This window comes from Solanum dulcamara, chromosome 9, assembly GCF_947179165.1.
Source record: "Solanum dulcamara chromosome 9, daSolDulc1.2, whole genome shotgun sequence".
NCBI lineage: Eukaryota > Viridiplantae > Streptophyta > Magnoliopsida > Solanales > Solanaceae > Solanum > Solanum dulcamara.
The window spans coordinates 49,467,924-49,490,659 of record NC_077245.1 but is presented as its reverse complement, the minus strand read 5'-3'; positions in this window follow the sequence as shown (position 1 = coordinate 49,490,659).

Here is a 22,736-nt window from a genome sequence, read left to right as displayed (position 1 = left end):
CTTCTATTTATCTTCCTAAAGCTCTAGGTAATTTATAAAATAATTTTTTACCTACTTCATCATCAAAGGTATTACCACTAACTGTACAATAGTAAAAGTAATCTTTATGAAAATCTTTAATATACATTCAATTTTTAATGCTTAATTGTTCTAATTTTTTTACTTCATTTCTTTGTAAGGCAAATAGTCCACTATTTGGATCTTCTCCTGTTAACAATACATGTATTTTATTAGCAAAATTATATTGCTTTGATCCTAACTTGATTAGACTTTGGAACTTCTGAGGATAAGTTTGTTTATAGGCTTCCCATACAGCTTCACATGATTCTCCTAAAAATGTTTCTAAGTATCTATACATGGTTTCTACAACTATTTCTTGATAATTTTCTATAAAGTCTGTACAACTATTTCTTTCCATACATCAATAACTATTTTCCACATTTGTGGATCATGACCAGCTATATTAAGTATTTTTCCTCTATTTCCTCCTTCTTTTAGTTAATGGGTTCTTCTAATGGCATTCTTCTGATATTAATTTTCTAATTTGTTGTTGTTTTTCTCTTTGTGGAGTTGAACTCATGAATATTGAAGAAAATAATACTAGCTTTATATTTAATGAAGACAAATAGTTTGGAACAGTAAAAGTGTTGGCCAGAATTAAAATTAAAGAAATAGAAATAGAAACCCTAGCATTAGTAGATACAGGATGTACAAGTTGTCTTATAAATAAAAATATATTACCAGCAAAAGTACTAAAAATATTTAACGAACCTATATCAACAATACCCATTCTAGGCCTGCATATTCTTCTGAATTAATTTTTGTAGGCTTTATTAGTTTTATACCATTATTACCCATTACTTCCACAAAACCAAACCCAAATGCCTCAATACGACATTCAAAAGGGCACAGACAAAATTATTTTTTTGATCATCGCTCCACTATGACCGAAGCCTTCAAAAGACTAAATACCAAAAATGAGGCTCTCGTTCAAGAAAATATGAGACTTCTGAAGCAGCTTGTAACCTTCAAAGGTAAGTTTTTTCCAAAACAAATAACACAGGTACACAGACTGAAGACATATGTTCTCTATCTCAATCAAAAATGGATGAGAAGGGTGTGCATTCCCCTCTGAATGCTCAGAAATCTACTGTACCAGATCAAGGTACAGCTAATTCGGCTCAAACGGTAGCTAGTAAAGACACATTAAATGTGTTATTGGCTGTCACTTTGCCTAAAAGTGAAGAAGAGGAACCTTCTTCCTCACGAAGAAGATTACCTAAAACTTTTCACAAATACAATTCTAAGAAGAATATGGCTATAAAAAAGAAAAAATAATAATAAAATTAAAGCCATAATTAAGCAGACTTTAGAGTAGATTTTTTAGGATCACAGACAGGGGAAGCATGTTATTAGTAAAGACAGTCCAACTCCAGAAAATAATGAAATAAATTCGGATGAAGATACCAACTCCAGTGCAATAAGAATGCTAAATTCAGACGGAGACTATGGGAATAATAATTATCAAGATGCCCAAGACCCATATGAAGATGATGACTAAAGAATCAGTTTTGACTCCATAGCTCTACATAATCTAGATACATAGTTTAAAACAAAGTAATAAAGCAAAGAAGATAGATACGTACTAAGAAGAAAAGCATGAAAAAGACATTTGTGGTTATTGTACAAAGTAAGAAGGAGTGTCAGGTGGGTATGCCTACTAAGGTCTTGTAAAAGAGTGCTTTCTGTTTATCACTACCCTCCAAGGGAAAATTGTTGATAAGCATGCATCTGTCTATGTCAGTTAGTAAAAGATGAAATTAATAATGCATGTGACGATGGGGCCCAAAGAGCACCCGACGCCCATTATTAAAAGAATCCTATTGTTTTTGTCGGCCATCAATAATGTGGCCACGTGTTATGTCTTACACCTTTCTGTTTTTATCCTTTAGTCTATATAAGAGATAGTTGTGTGAGATAGAAGAGTAGAGTGTGAAAAAATTTAGAGAAAGAAAAAAGCTTTAAGCTAAAAATTTCCAACATATTCCCCTTTCCTTCAAGTAACCTACCCTTCAAAAAATAATCTCTGGTTTGTACTAAAGTGTGAAATAATAATAAGTGTGTTTGTGTGAAACTTTTAGTTTATTTTCAAAGTCCTTCGGGGTTCCCGAAAGGAAAATTTCTCTCAGTTACAATCATGTACGTCATACACAATTTTACACCTAATTCCCCCCAAAAGATTATATTAGTTTGTTTTATTGTTTTGGTATGTAAATATTTTTTGTATAATTATTTTACAGTCTAATTTCATTCATTTACCCTTAGTATATGGTTAGCATCTTAATTTCCTAATAACAACTATGGATTAATCTATAAATTCCTAGGATTATGTGCCTTAGAAAGTCCAAATGATGAACAAAGGACTAATTTGTTGCCTGATGTATGTCTGGGGTGTGGTTAAAGATGATGTTATTAAGAACATAAGTTAAGAGGAAGAGATGAACAGGGTAAAAGTGTAAAAAAAAGTAAAATCGGGAAAGAGGGCGTAAACTACCAGATAAACATGATAAAACTATAAGAGAGAGGGAGTACTGAGTAGGATTTATAACTTTATTGCATCTAAACTCTATCAATTCTATCACTTGTAATATCATAACAAATTCACATTCATCTAAATCATTTAATCTAAATCAATTTTAATTTATTTAGTATCTTGGTTGGTTTGTTTATTACCATTTCTATAGTTTCTAGGAGTCTCATTACTCCTTTGTCTTTTAGGTGGATGTTCTCACTAAGGTTTATAATTAAGTCTATCAATGATTTCCATGATTCATTTCTTCATGTCCTTTAATTTGTATTCCTATTTTAATGCGTTTACCGAATTCTTTAAGTTTCTTAAGAAATCTGGACTAATATAAAATATTCCTCCATTATTAGTCATATCTACTTCAGTTAATCCAATTATGCATTTGTTTAAATCTAACCATCTATCGTCATATAATACGATTAACACTTTTGAGCCTAGATTCTTTCTAGTTAGTCCTTTTATACCGATGACTATAAGTCCCATGTGTATTAACATTATGGAAGGAGTCTTAATGGTTTTTAAAAAGGTGGGATTAACTAAGTTTAGGATTGAAATTTTTTCTCCTATGGCTGATACTTGTTCTTCCCTATAATGTCTATACTACTGATTATCCCTAGAAAAATATCTAGTATAATTTCTTAGGGTTTAATAATTTTAGTTGATTTTGTTGAAATATCTGTAAGTCTTTGTGTATATCTATTATTTCATTTAATTCTTAATTTTGTTCTTCACTAGGGTGTTTTCGGCGGGATAGAATTTGAGCTATTAAGTTATTACCAATTCTATTATCTGAGTAGCGTATTCTTTGTTTGTCTCTTTGGTTGTTTTCTTCGGTTGTCCCTCTTGACTCATGTGGGAAAAGGTCTATGGTTTTGGTTTTCTAATTTGTTGTCGTTTTTATTTTTTTGGAGTTATTTCTATTTTTTTAATTGGCTAATTAATGAGTCTATCTTAGTGTTCTTAGGTGCCTGGATCTCTGGTTGTTTTTCTTTAATTATCTTATCTAACTTGATATTTATTTCTATTAACAAAGTTATTATTGTATTATTTTGTTTTAGTATAATTTTATCACTTATGCTAGTTGGAATATGTGTCGAATATTCTACTAGGTCTTGGTGATATTTGGTTACTACTTCTAATTCTTTTTTATAATTTATGTCTTCTTCACTCATGAAAGAGAAATTCGTTCTAGTCTTTGAATTATTATTGTTAGCTTTCTAATCTCTATAGCTATGTGTTCTATTTGTTCAGTAATTTTGGTCACTACTTGAGTATTTCATACTTTTAATTCTTTAGACTTTTCAATAATAGTTTTTACTAACTTTTCAATTTCTATTTTTGTAGGTATCTTCTCAAGGTTTAATTTTGTATTTAGAAATTGAATCTTCCGATCTACTTCTAGGTGTTGGGATTTTAGAAAATCAAAGTTCTATTCTAATCTATTTGGTATCTTGGTTTGTTTGGTTATTACAGTTTCTATAGTTTCTAGGAGTCTTATTACTCCTTTGTCTTTTAGCTGAATATTATCACTAAGGTTTATAATTAAGTCTACTAATGTATTATGATTTTTATCTTCTGAATGTAATATATGATCTCCTTGTGAAAAATTACACCTGATAGTATTAGTTTTGTGTAAAACATTGTATTTCCTTTCAGGATGTATTCATAGATCTAAGTATTCAAGGTGTTTTAATGAATCTATTTTACTTGTCCTAGTGAGTTAACTTTCCAAAGTACTTCATACAATTCTACTCTATAAGAACTAAATCTAATATCTGCTTGTATTTCAGTAATTTCTTTAAGTAGCTCTGCTCTCAACTCAGTTTGTGCTTTGTATATAGCTTCTATTGTATACAGTTGTATTTGAAATATTTGTTTATCTAACTATTTTTGTAACCAGGCAGGATTCTTTTTAAGCTATACTCTAAATTTTCTTTCTTGGTGTATCCAATTCTGTCTTAATTTAATTTGTTTTTCATATTCCAATGGCATGAATATTTATCCTAACGGAATATAGTCAAGTATTTCTTTATAACGTCTTATCCTGATATTAGAATAGCCTATTTGTGTTTCTAAGGCTTCTAATTGTCTTTGTAAATATACAGTATGTCTATCTGGATGGTATAATTTGTATTGGTTTATAATTGTCTTTAACTCAATTTTTGACTTTGTTACTTCTTAATTATGACGTAGTTCATCTATAAACCACCTATGTACTTGTTTATATCTTGAAATACCAGTTGATTTTGCATGAACAGGTTTATCCAAGTTGGTAGGCATTGTCACTTATGCACATATTACACCATCTAATTCTATTATTGCTTACCTTATATCACTTTCTTGACTTTGAATCTCCTACTTTAAGGAACTTATAAGGTCTCCTCTAACTAATCTTTATTTTTTAAACCAGTAATATGTATTATCTATGCTATTTATAGTTTCTACTATTTTTAGATAATTTTCTAAAGCCATTTTTAATTATTCAGCCTTCTGTTTTATCCTGTATTAACGATATAATAACCAATATCTAGATCTTATGTCTCTGTATGCAAGATGTCTTTTCATATATGATATTTTACTCTAGCTTTGAGCTGTGTTACGAATTTACATTCTACTCTAGATATTATGTGTATTAATTCATCTAATCTAAAGTTAACATCTTTGGTCCGATTCAAATGTTTGTATTCTCAGTATAAGTTTTTTAACGTTCTTTTAGTTTCTTCGAAAGCTTAAAAATTCTTTAAAGGTCTTCGCATTTAAAGTCCACAGAAACTTGTAGCTCTGATACCAAATTAAAATTGATTTGGATTGAATGATTTAGATGTACGATGAATTTGTTATGCTATTACAAGTGATAGAATACATAGAGTTTTGATGCAATAAAGTTGAAAATCCTACTCAGTACTTTCTCTTTCTCTTATAGTTTTATCATGTTTATCTGGTAGTTTACACCCTCTTCCCCGATTATACTTTTTTAATACTTTTACCCTGTTCATATTGTCACGACCCGAATTCGGGTGTGATGGCACTCATCTCAATCCACCGAGATAAGTCAGCCTAATAACCAACAGAAAGTAAATGCGGAAATAATTGAGATAAAGCAAGGTTTAACTTAGTCAAAAATAAATAAATAATCTCAAAATCCCCCAAGACTGGTTGTCACATGTACAAGCCACTAATACATTACCGAAGTGCGAAAGAGAATACAGTCACAATGTCTTTGTCTCTAGAATAGGACTAAAACATAATAAAAGAGTAAGAGGTGTCCATTAGATGGATGTAACAGCTACCTCAACACTCGGAATTGATAACCTCGACTGTAGTGGAAAACAGTAAAAGATCAAGCAGGTCCGGGCTCACAACCTACACAAGTGTGGAAGCAAGGGGTGAGTACCAAACAACACGGTACTCAGCAAGTTGATAGCTAAAACTAACCAAAGCTTAATAGATACAAGTACTCTTGTCCTCCCAATCGAACCTCCTTAACTACAACCTGCATAAAATCAGCCCAACTCTACACTTGTACAATAACAACAGTAATACAGTCCACAAATTCTCATCAATGAATCATACCAAGTTAAGTTCAACATACACAGAGCAATATAGGGGTAAACACAAATTCACAAATGTCAGAAAGGTGCAATGCAATGCAATGAAATGATGCATGTCTGTCCTATCGGTACACATCCGCTGAATCACAGTCCAGAACCCATGGGGGACATTTCTGTCCATGTAACCTGCCACGGAGCGTGTGGCCCGTCTCCTTAATATATATATCTTGCCACGGAGCGTGTGGCCCGACCCCTTTATTTCATAATACATGCCACGGAGCGTGTGGCCCGACCCCTTTGTTCATATTACCTACCACGGAGCATGTGGCCCGTCCCCTTAATATATATATCTTTCCACGGAGCGTGTGACCTGACCCCTTTATTTCATAATACATGTCACGGAGCGTGTGGCCCGACCCCTTTGTTCATATTACCTGCCACGGAGCGTGTGGCCCGACCCCTTTTGTTTCATATCATTTTCAGTATCAACACAATATGTCAGAACCAGTGCAATCAATTAATGTTCATATAATTCACGATAATAACATGACAACCACAATAATTTTTCATATCTCACATCAACATAGTCATTTCACATGTCCAAAATCACAACATATCAATTCCACCAATACATGTCATTAGATCACCATTTTATACCCTCATCTCCTTTTTGTTAAGGTCAATCATACAGTCGATAATCCAGTCCAATTTTCATTACTCCCTAGTATATATGACACGGAAATACAAGCATCTATAAGCTTAAACTGAGGTTTAGAAATTCACTTGCCTTAATTAATCGAGCAATCACTCCAAAATTTGAGCCTTCCCTTTTCGTTAGACCTCCAATTCAACGTAATCTAGTCAAATAAATAACCACAATAACATTTCAAAACTAACAACACTCATATTATTATATGTCTAGCCTAGACCCAAAAACTTACCCAAATCTATAATCAAGTTCCTAATGTTGATGTCAAATAACATGTCAACTCTCATATTTCCAAATTTTAAGCCTAGGGTTATGTTCTAATGTCCCCAATATCATAAATTTAATAGAATTCATAAAATATAATATACCTAATATTTAATTGTCTATCTCAATATATCAAAATTTGGGAACTAACTCATTCTATGTCATTGAAGTCAAATCTGAAATTTTCTTTTCGATTATGTTCACTCATGATAAAATAAACTCACATGTCAAATTTCAGCGAAAACAAATCGTTATTCGACCCCCAAATCAAGATTTTATGTGAAGAACCCTAGGGTCATATTTTCTTATTTTAACATTGTTTCTCCACCAATATACCCTAAAAATATGTTCATAATCGCATAAAAATTTAATGGAAAGGATGAGAATAATTACCTTGACGCTTTGGAATGAAAATACCTATTTTTCTCTTCTCCTTTATTTTTCTTTTCCCCTTTCTTTTCTTTTTTCCTCCGTATGTTTTTTTTCAATTTCTGCGTTGTGTTTTTTTTTTCTGTTTACGCCGCCGTCACCTGATGGCTTAATGCCATATATATATATATATATATATATATTATTATTATTATTATTATTATTATTATTATTACTATTATTCTTTTATTATTATTTATTTCCTTCTTTTTGTTTTCTAAATTAATCATGTACTAAAAGTGATAAACCCTACTAACCTATTTTATTAAATATAAGAAAAGTGGTATAAGATATTAAATAAATTAACACTTTAGCCCATCAATTAAATTAATTCTCTAAAATTATCCCTCAACTAATTAACCAAAGTTACCGAATAGTCCAAATAACCCATTAAAATTTTACGGGAAGGGTCTCGTATGAAAGGAGGAGGATTCGTTCTCAAAATGACCTAACGGGTCATTACAATATCCACCACTAAAAATCATGTTCGTCCTCGAACATAAAGAAGGAAAAGAAAGAAAAGCCGACGTTACCTAAAGCTTGAGTTATTATATTCTAGAGTCGGTGTTCATCCCTCTAAGTGAGCTTCTCCTTAAGACCATTCCATCAAGATCAACTACTAAGAACTGAATTTTTGAATCAAACCTTGGTAGATTTACAAATTAGGAGTGATTACCAAGCCATAAACTAACCCATGAATTCAATTTGAATCGAAACCTATTGAATCATAGCACAACCACCAAGGCGAGTCATTTCTCACATACTAACGATGAAGTTCTTAATACCGGCTACAACCAGAAGTGAACTTGAACAACCACCATATACTCATAATGTGCAAACTATCACAGGTTTTGTCAAGATTCCATTCTCGCTACCCAAGCTTCCCACGAGCTTAAGCTATAAAAATTTGATCTTTAGACATTAGGTACTCATTACTAGAGAATATGATTTATCTAACCCAAAGAATGAAATGATTGAATACCCTCCTAGCGAGCGATACACCCAAGTATACAAAACTTCTAATAACACTATCGAAAATGGTAGATCAGTAGTTGTGATTGTAAACAACCCTTAAGAGCGGTAACACTAGACCCATGGCCCCCTACATTCTACCATACATAGCCAGAACGAGACCCCGATGAGAGTTGAATCTTAAGACTGTCGGACAACTGTAAGTATTCATGGTAGCTCTTCTACAAATTCTTATAAAAAGAATTGTGCATGCAAAATCACACTATTATACTTCAACAATCCCTAACAATACCAAATCTGTCACAACTGAAATAACCAAGTTTGCCAAAGAATCCTACCCTACCAAAAGGATATCGCAGGATCGGTACACTGATCAATCACTAGGGATCCATCCACCGAAGTAGAAACACATGTGGGCATAGGCAGCGAATCATACTCCAACTCATGTCCGAAACAAAATAGATAGTTACATAAGAATGTACTAAATCAAGATCGAATAACACAAGATACTTATCTCATAGTACTTATATCAAACATTTTCATTCATTTGACTCCATCACTTTGATTTTTGATTTTTTTTTTGCTACCCACAATCAACCAGTCTGTTCCCCATACCAAAACTTAGAGAAATTCGTGGTCACCTGAATAATTCTATATACTATGAGCACATAGCCTCTATTTACCCTCTAGTGCCTATGTAACAAATCACAATGGTTCGTATAATCTATCAACAGAGTAGTATCAATCCAATTCGATATCCTTAATAACCATGAAGAACTATATCCCATCTTGTAGTGCATCCATAAGTCACCTACCATAATTTGAGAGTCTAACCTTACATAAAATACATAATCTTCGACACCTCACTATTTTTCTTTCAAACCAAAATCAAACCTTCAGAAAAGTCGTTGTTACATCCCTTATAAGTCTGTGTCTAACCAATCGACATTGTATAGTTATATCTGAAAACAAGGGCGAAAATTCGCACAATCTTCACCTTTGAACTAAGGATCTACACATGGTGTCTTATTTCTTATCATTTCTTAGATGCTTCCCATGAAGCAAATTCCAAATACCTTGAACTATTTAATATACCAGACTCTTATTCCTTTTGCTAACTCATTTACCAACCTTATTCTTTTGAATCAAAACTTTAAGTGAAGCCCTTTCTTACGTCTTTTAATGATCAAAAGCAATAAACTATGCAATCCAACCCTGCATAAGTTCTTTCAACTGCTCAATACCCCATGTGATCAATCAATTTTCATCTTGCCGATCTATTCTTTGATGAAACCTACCGCCATAATGTAGACTTAAAATGAACAACTTGAATTTCGAATTTCATCCATGTAACCCAATCCCATTATCTATCAATATTAGCTCATATATTGAAGACCTTTATGAATTCACGTATCTTAGCTATCATTGATCACCTCGCCATTGATCTTATTGTATCCTTCGTTAAAGTTTAATTATACCAGTTATCAAATTTGAAACCACAAAAGAACTTATTACCACACTTGAGTCAAATGCCTATAGAGTTATTTCTCAAATCTTATCCAATAATCGTTAACCCATATGAATAACACATAACCCTGCCACCATAAATAGAGCAAAATAAATAGGACTACGTGTTACTAAATTTAATTTTCCACTCTCTCTGAAGATACATTCGGCCCTTACAACCAGAGTAAATATAATTGTTCTCGCCTTGTTTCGATGGCTAAACTACATTTCACTAATTATTTTCATTTATGAATCTAGATTCTTTCAGTTCTATCCGAGCAGTGTCTCAACACATTCTATGACTTTCCATACCACCACGCCACTCACCAAATAGTAAAAAACCATAATTTAGATACATGCAAGTCATTATTATCATATCGAATCTATTTAACCAAAAATCCTTAAAGTATGATTGTGTATGTATCATAATCCATCACAAAATCTTATTACCGTTATGCTCAATAACCATTGTCATCATCTCAAAGTCAACCTTTTCAATTGACAAGACACCTTAAACCTAGTTATACCAACCAAATCTAATGTAATAACCCGATTTATACACATTCTCACTAAAAAATTTAATTGCCTTCACACAAGTATACTCACTGCTACTTTCTTTATCCATAAGCTTATCATTCTGTTATCGATCCACTCCTTTGGAGTTTACGGTTAAATTACAAGTCCTCACTTAGAATTTTAGGGATACACTTCACAACCTAAACGCATTAATCATACCAAAATCCACCACTAAGATCTTTCTTATAAACAATGCTTACCCTAGCGTCTGTAGTAACACACTAGTTGGATTTTCAAATGTGAATGCAACATCAAATCTTATCATATGAGAAGATGATACAATTGATAACTCCTTAAGTAGTTAGTAATCACACTTGATAATCAATGTATTGGTTTTTGTATACCAATAGTGTCACATCGTGAAAGCTTGATAGATCCACCACTAGAATACATCATACCCACTGTAAAGATCATACCTACATAGTCTACACATTTCTATCCATTACGTAACTGTCATACATTACCAACACATTTCAGTCTCTAGTCAAAATTGATATCACCCTTCAGTAGGTAAGATCAATAGCAGAAGCAACACAACCTGTAACCCTAACCAAATAATCACAAGTACCGAGGTAGTAGACTTATAATAACCCTTCCTGATATACATCCATCCTATCAAATCGCTGTAGAAATTCTGATCTCGATTAGCGCAAAATCATTCTCATCACTCACTATGTAACTCATTCTTTCACGATGAACTTCACAGTCTGTAGTCTCTGAGGGCAATGCTCACAACATAGTCATTCCCCTAGTTATACCATTCTCAATTGTAGAACCACTTCAAATATCAGGTAGGCCAAACAAGCATCATTCTCAATTCTTAACCACTATCCAGAAATATAAGACTCATATAATCCTCCATACCATTGTTCCTCTTCCTATACCATATCCTCAAATTACATTATTGAACCATAACCTTACTTACTCTTTTAAAATCGTCGTGCATTACAAATCTCACCATACACCCTTTTCATAAGTTTATTACTTCTACCTCCAAATTAGATCTAGACCACGTGATGACATTTCAACTACACGCACATAGAATCAGGCAAGAGTCACCACTATATGTGAGAGAACGGAGTGAGGCAATAGAAAATAGATCGGATCAAGGACGCATGATAGAGAATCAAAAGGTGAAGATATTTCCTAAAAGTCCTCATAGCCTCTTGAAGATAAGTACAGACGTCTCCGTACCGATCCTCAAGACTCTACTTAGACTCGGCTTGTATACACGTGAGACCTATGAACCTGGGGCTCTGATACCATCTTTGTCACGACCCAAATTCGGGTGTGATGACACTCATCTCAACCCACTGAGCTAAGTCAGCCTAATAACCAACGGAAACTAAATGCGGAAATAATTGAGATAAAGCAAGGTTTAACTTAGTCAAAAATAAATAAATAATCTCAAAATCCCCCAAGACTGGTTGTCACGTGTACAAGCCACTAATACATTACCGAAGTACGAAAGAGAATACAGTCACAATGTCTTTGTCTCTAGAATAGGACTAAAACATAATAAAAGAGTAAGAGGTGTCCATTAGATGGATGTAACAGCTACCTCAACACTCGATATTGATAACCTCGACTGTAGTGGAAAACAGTAGAAGATCAAGTAGGTCCGGGCTCACAACCTACACAAGTGTGGAAGCAAGGGGTGAGTACCAAACAACACGGTACTTAGCAAGTGGATAACTAAAACTAACCAAAGTTTAATAGATACAAGTACTCCTGTCCTCCCAATCGAACCTCCTTAACTACAACCTGCATAAAATCAGCCCAACTCTACACTTGTACAATAGCAACAGTAATACAGTCCACAAATTCTCATCAATGAATCATACCAAGTTAAGTTCAACATACACAGAGCAATATAGGGGTAAACACAAATTCACAAATGTCAGAAAGGTGCAATGCAATGCAATGAAATGATGCATGTCTGTCCTATCGGTACACATCCGCTGAATCACAGTCCGGAACCCATGGGGGACATTTCTGTCCATGTAACCTGCCACGGAGCGTGTGGCCCGTCCCCTTAATATATATATCTTGCCACGGAGCGTGTGGCCCGACCCCTTTATTTCATAATACATGCCACGGAACGTGTGGCCCGACCCCTTTGTTCATATTACCTGCCACGGAGCGTGTGGCCCATCCCTTTAATATATATATCTTGCCACGGAGCGTGTGGCCCGACCCCTTTATTTCATAATACATGTCACGGAGCGTGTGGCCCGACCCCTTTGTTCATATTACCTGCCACGGAGCGTGTGGCCCGACCCCTTTTGTTTCATATCATTTTCAGTACCAACACAATATGTCTGAACTAGTGCAATCAATTCATGTTCATATAATTCACGATAATAACATGACAACCACAATAATTTTTCATATCTCACATCAACATAGTCATTTCACATGTCCAAAATCACAACATATCAATTCCACCAATACATGTCATTAGATCACCATTTTATACCCTCATCTCCTTTTTTTTAAGGTCAATCATACAGTCGATAATCCAGTCCAATTTTCATTACTCCCTAGTATATATGACACGGAAATACAAGTATCTATAAGCTTAAACTGAGGTTTAGAAATTCACTTGCCTTAATTAATTGAGCAATCACTCTGGAATTTAAGCCTTCCCTTTTCGTTGGACCTCCAATTCAACTTAATCTAGTCAAATAAATAACCACAATAACATTTCGAAACTAAAAACACTCATATTATTATATGTCTAGCCTAGATCCAAAAACTTACCCAAATCTATAATTAAGTTCCTAATGTTGATGTCAAATAACATGTCAACTCTCATATTTCCAAATTTTAAGCCTAGGGTTAGGTTCTAATGTCCCCAATATCATAAATTTAATAGAATTCATAAAATATAATATACCTAATATTTAATTGTCTATCTCAATATATCAAAATTTGGGAACTAACTCATTCTATGTCATTGAAGTCAAATCTGAAATTTTCTTTTCGATTATGTTCACTCATGATAAAATAAACTCACATGTCAAATTTCAGCTAAAACAGTTCGTTATTCGACCCCCAAATCAAGATTTTATGTGAAGAACCCTAGGGTCATATTTTCTTATTTTAACATTGTTTCTCCACCAATATACCCTAAAAATATGTTCATAATCGCATAAAAATTTAATGGAAAGGATGAGAATAATTACCTTGACGCTTTGGAATGAAAATACCTATTTTTCTCTTCTCCTTTATTTTTCTTTTCCCCTTTCTTTTCTTTCTTCCTTCGTATGTTTTTTTTCAATTTATGCGTTGTGTTTTTTTTTTCTGTTTACGCCGCCGTCACCTGATGGATTAATGCCATATATATATATATATATATATATATATATATATATATATATATATATTATTATTATTATTACTATTATTCTTTTATTATTATTTATTTCCTTCTTTTTGTTTTCTAAATTAATCATGTACTAAAAGTGATAAACCCTACTAACCTATTTTATTAAATATAAGAAAAGTGGTATAAGATATTAAATAAATTAACACTTTAGCTCATCAATTAAATTAATTCTCTAAAATTATCCCTCAACTAATTAACCAAAGTTACCGAATAGTTCAAATAACCCATTAAAATTTTACGGGAAGGGTCTCGTATGAAAGGAGGAGGATTCGTTCTCAAAATGACCTAACGGGTCATTACGCATATCTTCCTCTTAACTTATGTTCTTAATAACATCATCTTTAACCACACCTCAGACAGACATCAGGCAACAAATTAGTCCTTTATTCATTATTTGGAATTTGCAAGGCCCATAATCCTAGGAATTTACAGGTTAATCCATAGTTGTTATTAGGAAATTAAGAGGCTAATCATATACTAAGGGTAAATGAATGAAATTAGACTATAAAATAATTATACAAAAACAATTTACATACCAAAACAGTAAAACAAAGTAATATCATATTTTTTGAGGGAATTAGGTGTAAAACTGTGTAAGACATACATGATTGTAACTGAGAGAGGTTTCTCTTTCCGAAACCCCAAAGGACTTTGCAAATAAACTAAAAACTTCACACAAATACATTTTTTATTACTTCACACTATAGTACAAGCTAGGGATTATTTTTTGAAGGGTAGGTGACTTGAAGGAAAGGGGAATATGTTGAAAATTTTCAGCGTAAAGCTTTTTTCTTTCTCTTAATTTTTTCACACTCTACTCTTCTATCTCACACAACTATCTCTTATATAGACTAAAGGATAAAGAAAGAAAGGTGTAAGACATAATACGTGGCCACATTATTGATGGCCGACAGAAACTATATGATTCTTTTAATAATGCGCGTAGGGTGCTCTATGGGCCCCATCGTCACATGCATTATTAATTTCATCTTTTACTGACTGACATAGACAGATACGTTCTTATCAACAGTTTTTCCCTTGAAGGGTAGTGATAAAGTGACAACACTCTTTTACAAGACCTTAGTGGGCATACCCACCTGACACTCCTTCTTACTTTGTACAATAACCACAAATGTCTTTTTCATGCTTTTCTTCTTAGTACATATCTATCTTCTTTGCTTTATTGCTTTGTTTTGAACTATGTGTCCAGATTATATAGAGCTATGGAGTCAAAACTCATTCCTGAGTCATCATCTTCATACGGGTCTTGGGCATCTTGATAATTATTATTCCCATAGTCTCCGTCTGAATTTAGCGTTCTTATTGCACTAGAGTTGGTATCTTCATCGGAATTTATTTCTCTATTTTCTGGATTCGGACTGTCTTTACTAATAACATGCTTCTTCTGTCTATGATCCTGAAAAAATTGCTCTAAAGTCTGCTTAATTATGGCTTTAAATTTTTTTTCTTTTTTATAGCCATATTCTTCTTAGAATTGTCTTTGTGGAAATTTTTAGGTAATCTTCTTCGTGAGGAAGAAGATTCCTCTTCTTCGTGAGGAAGAATATTCCTCTTCTTCACTTTTAGGAAAAGTGACAACCATTAACGAATTTGATGTGTCTTTACCGGCTACCATTTGAGCTGGACTAGTTGTACGTTGATCTGATACTGTAGATTTCTGAGCATTCAGAGGGAAATGCATACCCATCTCATCCATTTTTGATTGAGATGGATAACTCATATCTTCAGTCTGAGTACCTGTGTTATTTTTTTTTGAAAACAAACTTACCTTGGAATGTTTCAAGCTGCTTCAGAAGTCTCATATTTTCTTGAACAAGAGCCTCATTTTTGGTATTTAGTCTTTTGAACGTTTCGGTCATAGTGGAGCAATGATCACAAAAAAAAATTTTGTCTGTGTCTTTTTGGATGTTGTATTGAGGCGTTTGGGTTTGGTTTTGTGTGAGGGCTGGTGAGATATAATAGTTTCGCCCAAGTATTCCTTTGTCATAGTCTAAAACTTCTGTAAAATTATAAAATCTTTTGAAAAGAGGATTTTTAATCCCATTTATTGAGTCTATGACTTCTAACCAAGTCTGAAAGACACCATTAGTGTTACCATGTATAACAACATAATATTTAAATTTGTTTTCTTTATTTTTATGTGAAAAATATTGACATAGAGCATTATTTGCAGCAATAAAATGTTTAGTGTCTTGTTTATTATATGTTATCCATAGATTGTCTACTAAACATTTTTGTGGTTTATCTATATTACAGTCTGGCAATATTCTAAAACATAGGTTACATTGAGGATAAAAAATTAAGTTTAATTTACCGAAGTAAATCCTGTCCATCATTTCAAGTGTACCTTGGGGTCTAAAATTAGTCCTACCTAATAATGTCTGAGCGTACGAGTCTGATTGGGCTACGCCTTTGCCCTTGTCTGTTGGCTGTTGGCTAGTTGGTGTCATGCTGAAACATAAGTAATCTAATTAGTTTTAAATTTTAATCTACTCAACTGATCCGCTAATTTATTATCTTTTTCTTTTACATATTCAAAAACTATATTATTATATATAGATATAACATCCATGATATTTAACCATCGTCTTTTTCTACTTGCTTTACTATTTATTGTTTGGTGAAACTTTGCTATGGCTTCACAGTCTGTTCTAACCAATACTTCTTCTTTGTTTAATATGTAGAGTTTAAAGTTATTTAATCCATATATTATTGCTAGTAACTCGGCGTCTACACTACTAATATTTCCTTTTTCTTTATATTTACCACTTTGGTATGCACATATTCTTTCTTCATTTTTACTGTTGTATTAACTAGGTCTGGTTTTAAAAATCGTTCCTCATCCTAACTGACTTCCATCAGTTTGGACTATGAGATAGTCGGACTCTAGAAGAATTTTTAAGTCTGATATATTTTTAACTTTTTCTTTTATCTGTTGTACCAGTTGTATATCTTCTGCATTAAAATATTTTTTTTCTCTACTTCCCGTCTTAACATATAAAGGTCCAGCTATTTTTCCTTAGGCTTGAATAAAATTTCTAGCATAGTTTACTAGGACTAAGAATTTTTGAAGATCTTTTTTATTGTCTAATTTATCAGGCATGTCTAATACTTATTTAACTATATGTGGCTGCAATTTTATTTTACCTTCTCCTATTGTTACTCCTACAAAATTAATATGTGTCTTACATAATTCCATTTTTTTTACTAATAATTATCCCATTTTTTACAAATAGCCTGAAAATGGTTTGTAAATGTCCTAAATGTTCTTGTATGTTTTTAATGATACATATACTAATATAAAATTTTTGTAATCCCCAAAAATTTCGTCCATTTTTCTTTGAAATATGGGTAGGCCTGTCTTTAAACCGAAAGGCATAGCTAGCCATTCAAAATGTCCTTCTGGACAAGTAAATGTTGTCCCTAATATGCTTTCTGGGTGCATTTTTACTTGCCAATATCTAGATTTACAGTCAAATGTGCTAAACAGTTTTTTACCTTGTATCCTATTTATTAGCTCATTTTTGTCTAGTGATTTGTATGCATCTATTCTTGTGTTATCATTTAGTCTTTTGTAGTTTATTACCATTCTAGCTTTTTCTCTTACTTGCTGACTATGGTTCCTCACCATGAATGCAGGAGATCTATGTTTAGAAGTTGATCATTTTTTTATATTTAATTTTAATAATTCTTTAATTTGTTTGCTAAATTCTTTCTTGTCTTTATTATTGGCTTTAACTGTTGTCTTTATGGTATATTCTGGGTTAATTAAGTCTAATTTACACATTATCTTATTATTGTGCCAATGTACTAGAGGTTTCTCACCAATTATTTCCATCTCATCTAATATTGCTATTATATTTTCTAAATCTCTCTGATCTTTTATTTTTCCTATTGTATTGATTCTCTTTTGAAAATTATAAAAAAAATCTATATTTATTAGAGTGTAGTCTTTTTCTATATCTTCTAAGTATGATTGTTCTAAATATTCTTCATACATGGTTTGTGAAGTACAATTATTTTTATTGTTGCACTCTGTGCAACAAATTATTGTATCTTTTTTAGAAGTTGTCTTTAATTGAGATCTCCCTTTTGAAGGATTGTCTTTAATTTGTACTGGAGTATAGGTTATATTTCTAAATAACATTATTTCATCTCTAGAAAAATAAACAACTTCCATTATTTTGTATAAGGAATTGGAATCCTATTACCAAATCTATTTTAATATCTAAATCTTTTGCCAGAATTTTATACATATTGTATGTAGGTTTGTAGAATTCATTACATGTATTGATGAAACTTATTTGGGCTTTGTCTATGTAATGATTTTAAAAATTGTAAGTTTCATCCATTTGTATTGCTGATATAGGTTCTTTAAATATTTTTAGTACTTTTGCTGGAAGTATCTTTTTATTTATAAGACAACTTGTACATCCTGCATCTACTAATGCTAGGATTTCTATATCTATGTCTTTAATTTTAATTCTAGCCAACACTTTTACTGTTCCAAATTGTTTGTCTTTATTACGTATAAGGCTAGTATTGTTTTCTTCTATATTCATGATTTCAGATTCTATATTGTCTAGATGTATTGTTCCTTGTGTATTTTTTGCTATATCTACCTTTTTTTTCCTCTTTCAAGATAGACTAATCTTTGTTCATATTTATTTAATCTAGCTTCTAAAGTGAGTAGTCTTAAATTAGTAACCGAGTCTTTTACTGGTGAATGTTCTTGTTGTTTTCCTATTTTTACTTCTAACTTTGCTTCTATGCAAGTTATACATGCTTCCATGTAACAATTTTGGCATTTGTCTCTATTTGTTCTACTCGGGTACTATTTACAGATACTACATCGGTTACTATCGATTCCCTTATATCTTTCAAAATAATGACTACATTCTTGCCCTATATTCATCATAGTACTTTATTATATCTTCTAAATTTAACATTCTTCTTTCTAGTCCTAGTTCATTTATGAGATTTTCTTCTTCAGAATCAGAAGATTCGGGTTGTGTTTTTTCTGCTACCTCAATACTTACTATAGAGTATATACTTTCAGTGTCTGACATATATTCATCTACATTTAATAATGTTTCTTATAGTTCTTCTATTAATTGAGAATTTCCTTTCTTACTATTATTTCTTTTAGGACATATATAAGCTAGATGTTCTATACTACCGCATGTATAATATTCTAATTTATTTTTATAGTTTTTATCATTTCTGTATTTTCTAACATGCATATCTCTATTTAAATAAGGCTTTTTTGCTGAGAATCTTTTTAAGTAGTATTTTTACGTTTGTTTGGTTGTTGGTTATAATAAGGTTGTTTTTTGTATTTCCTTTGCTTGTGTGGTTTTTTATCACAACTCTAGGTTGTATAGATTACGAATTTACAGAAATTCATTTCATTCTGTTTGAGTTGCTTCTGTATTTGTATGTTAGCACACTTTTCTTGTAGTATTTCCATTACATGTTTTATTTTTTGTCCTATTGACCATAAAGTGGTAGGATTTTGTTCTATCCCTGCTCTTTTATACCATTTTTCTTCTATTTCTCTTCCTAAAGTCCAGGTAATTTATGAAATAAATTTTTACCTAGTTCATCATCAAAGGTATTACCACTAACTATACAATAGTAAAAGTAACCTTTAAGAAAATTTTTAATATGCTTCAAATTTGTAATGCTTAATTGTTCTAATTTTATTACTGCTTTTTTTTGTAAGGCTAATAGTCCACTATTTGGATCTTCTCCTGTTAACAATACATATATTTTATTAGCAAAATTATATGAGTTTGGTCCTAACTCGAATAGACTTTAGAGCTCCTGAGGATAAGTTTGTTTATAGGCTTCCCATACAGCTTTACATGATTCTCCTAAAGATGTTTCTAAGTATCTATACATTGTTTCTGCATCTATTTCTTGATAATTTTTTATGAAGTCTTCTACAACTATTTCTTTCCATACATCAATAACTGTATTCCACATTTGTAGATCATGAGCAGCTATATTAAGTATTTTTCCTTTATTTCTTCCTTCTTGTAGTTTAATGGGTTCTTCTAACGGCATTCTTCTTCCTGTCGGTTTAATATTGTCTCTTATCTCTGTATCTGGCATAGGCCATGCTTTTCTTGGTAAATTGCTTGTGCTATGTACAATATTAGGTGTTGCACTAGTCTGTTGAAAAGGACTAGCACTATGAGCACTTGTCGCTTCATTAATTAATTTTTTGTAGCTTATTAGAGATTCTATAACACTAAAAGGATTCTTTTTCTATACATTCTGAGGTCTATCCGATATACTAGATTATCATCTCTTTCTAGACTTAGTATAAAATGTTTGATAGTTTCCCTGATATCCATTTGACCCTTTTTGCAACCTTTGCATTTAAATACACTAGATTCATTTTCTTTGTATATTATTTTTGCTGTTTCAATAACATTATCCACCTCATACCCGTCTTGGATTACTTCTATGTTCATGAATGTTTCTTGTTCTGTTGCCACTGTACTATCATTGTCTTTATCATCTATTTGATTTTGGCTTGTACAATTATAGTCTGTAAACCTTATAGAAGTCTCGCCTTTAGAACTAGTATACATTAAGTGATTTTCTGGTATAAATATTTTAGGTTTACTTAGCTTATCTAGGTTCCATTCTAGGCCTGTGTATTCTTCTAGATTAATTTTTATAGGCTTTATTAGTTTTATACTGTCACGACCCAAAATGGGCCGTGAGTGGCACCCACACTTAACCTCCTAGGTGGGAGAACCAACGATACAAATCCCAACTAATAAATATGATAATAACGCGGAAGCTCAATTAAATATGTTTTCCCAAAACCTAAAAGTTATCACATTAAGGACATCTAATTTCTCAAACTATGTCAAGAAGTATCAAACACTAAAATTAACAAATAACAAAATATGTCCGAAACTGAAGACACCATGCCGTAACCGAGAAAATCTATCACGAGCTAGAAGGATAGCTCACCCTGAAATCCGATGATCTTGAGACTGACTAGAGCTGAGGTCGAGTCGAAGTCGGTGGAATACTCGCTGTACTCCACAAAATAAAACAAGAAAAGATACAAGTAGGGGTCAGTACAGGACAACATGTACTGGGTAGATATCATCGGCCGACTCAAAATAGGAATTAATATACATAAAATAATAGTGAAAAATCAACCATAACATTTAACAGGAGGCAACCAATGAACAATTACATAACCAGTCAACAATATCAAGATCACACATGAGGACTCAAGCCTCCACATCACACTCTTTTGGAAAATGAGTTATGGAGATTGGGTTGTATTAAGTCATTTTAATTTATTTTTCTTTAATATTACCGTGCCTGAATGTGACACCCGATCCAAATATACTATGTCGGAACGTGACACCTGATCCAAATATATCGTGTTGGAACATGACACCTGATCCAAATATACCGTGTCAGAACGTGACACCCGATCCAAATATAATTAATTTATCATTCTTCATGATTACATTCCACTTCATTAACAATATTTCATCAAGCCTTCTTTATTCAAGGCACCATTTTTGATAGGGCAAAATCAAGATTATGGATTTCATGGCCTCGAAATTTTAGACCAATCACAACAACATATCAACCATCCAAACCACAATAATTATATGCGTAGTAAACTTCACACATATTACCCAATGAATATCAATCACTATTAAGAGTCTATCTATGATATAGAATAAAACCATAACCTACCTCAATCAAAGATCCAAAGTAAAGCAAGCTAATCCACCAATATCTTTCCTTTCTTCAATTCCTCGGACCGTTTCCAATCTATCAAATATATAATATTTATAAGTAAACTAGTCCTTAGAAACCAATATTATTTATATGTTTTACCTAGACCCCACGACAAACCCAACTCTAAAATCAGTTCCCTAAAACTCAAGCCTAGGGTTAAATCTTAATTCTTCAAATATCATAACTCTAATGGTATTTAAGTAATATCATACACCTAATATTTAATTATCTATCTCAATACATTAAAACTTAAATTATCATGCAACAATTATATGGAGATAAAGATCGAAGCCACATTTTACCATTAGCCGTAATGTTACTGTATAAGAAACTAACATTATACTTTAATTAAGAACCCAACATCATGCCTCCTGCAATTACATCATATATAAATAATAACATATAACCTCTAATGAATAGTTAATAATTTCCTCACTATGCTTACCTTTGAAATTTCCAATTGCCTTCCTTCTAACTATTAAACTAATCAATTGTATAAACAACAATAAACCAAAATAACAACTATTTGCTGAACCAATTTTTTCCCTTCTTTCTAATGTATGGCACTGTAGTACTATTTACACTAAAGTGACCTCTACCATATACATATAATATAGATTTCATAGGTACCTGATGCAGCCTGATGCAGTCGGTGTTCTCTTCTTTTTGTTTTTTTTATATTTCTGTCTCTTCCTTCGTTTCTTTTCTTTTACCAATTAGGGTAATTAATTATGAACCAATAAATAAATAATAGTTAAATTCCACAACTTATTTTAATAAATATGGATAAGTGGTATAACATATTAACTAAATATCAATTTAGTCCATTAATTAAATTAATTATTTAAATTTACCCCTTAACTAAATAACCATGGTAATCGAATGTCCAAAATACCCATTAAAAATTTACGGGGTGAGTTTTTTTTTTGAAATAAAAATTTC